This window comes from Vigna unguiculata, unplaced genomic scaffold (assembly GCF_037176805.1).
Source record: "Vigna unguiculata cultivar grain cowpea cultivar isolate G323 ecotype 2 unplaced genomic scaffold, ASM3717680v1 ptg000182l, whole genome shotgun sequence".
In the NCBI taxonomy this organism is placed as follows: domain Eukaryota; kingdom Viridiplantae; phylum Streptophyta; class Magnoliopsida; order Fabales; family Fabaceae; genus Vigna; species Vigna unguiculata.
In genome coordinates, this window is record NW_028196819.1 from 49,421 (window position 1) to 50,832 (window position 1,412).

Sequence of the window (1,412 nt, forward strand, 5' to 3'; positions counted from 1 at the left end):
CTCCGAATTGAAAGTGGATGCTCTGGATCTCGAAATGGAAGGTATGCTGCTATACGAACTGTAAGAGATGCTAGGCAAGGTGGCGCCTATATAAATGGATGACGAGAACTGGCTCTCTATCTAAGCAAGATGGTAGTAGGTGGGAAGCTTCTGGCTCTAGCTTACTCTGCTACAACTACTGTGACTTCCACTGCCGCTACTTGCTTTGCTACTTTAGGTAGTGCAGCTGTAGGCTCTACTACCTGGGCTGCTAGAGGATTTGGAACTAGGCCTTATGCTGCTGGTGGATGGTAGTGGTGGGGAAGCTGGTTCTAGATCTACTTTTGCTGAATCGACAGAATCTACTGCTCGGTCGACTGACTCAACCATGTCTTTATTCATTGACTGCTTTCATCAACAGAATCGCCGGAATCAACCGGCTCTACTGAAGCAACTACTCACTCTGGATCTGCTACTGGAAGATATGAATATAGGCATAGGTAAAGGTATGGTCAAAGGCAATCGCAGTGGTTGTTTCACCCAGAGCCGGAGTAGATTCACTCATAGCAGATACATTGGTTATTGATATGGATGAGACTGATCCGCTACACCATCACTACACTATAGATAGGTATATCGGCAGCGGGAACACTGGTAGAACGTTCCCATCAGGCAACAACGGAAGGGAGCCTCTAACTTGCCTGACCAAAGGAGAAGAGGAGTAGTCGAAAAGGAAGGAGTACGATCATCATCTTATGGAACGGGATTCGCTTTATTAGCGGAAATTTAGGAATGCCCTGCGATCAGCCTCAAGGCTAGGTTCAGGTCCGGCTACTACCGCATGGCCATGAGAGATGCGATTCTGGATTTTGGATACCTTAGTGAATGAGGGGCGGATGCGCTTCTCTCTTATGGATGAAGGCAGGGATCACCACAACCTGGAGCTTTATAAGGGGGTTCTATAAGGTTCACGCCCCGTCTAAGGCTCGACCGAGCTGTACAAAACAACGAACGCTATGAATGCATGGGGAAAGGCAAGACCCAACCCCAACACGAACAAAATACCCCAATACAATCACTCACTCTATAGGATAAAAAAGGGCTTCTCTCTGTTTTATTTTGGGAGGGGAGATCACATTCTATCCTAGGGCTAGGATAATATCCTATCTTCGGATAAAAGAAATCTTCCTTTACTTTCCTTTAGCTAGGTAACACCTAACCTGAGGCCTGTCTCTATCTATATATGAGTTGTGAACGCCCGACGATTTGATGATAGAGTGATCTAGAATTGTATGGCCAGGTAAAAAGCTAATCGAAAGTCTTTTATCCTACCCTATATCAGTTTCATTCTCACATAGGTGTAAAGAGAAAAAGTAGTAGCTATTATAGATAGCTAAAAGTCTATATAGGGTGAAAAAAGAAAAGAAAGGGAA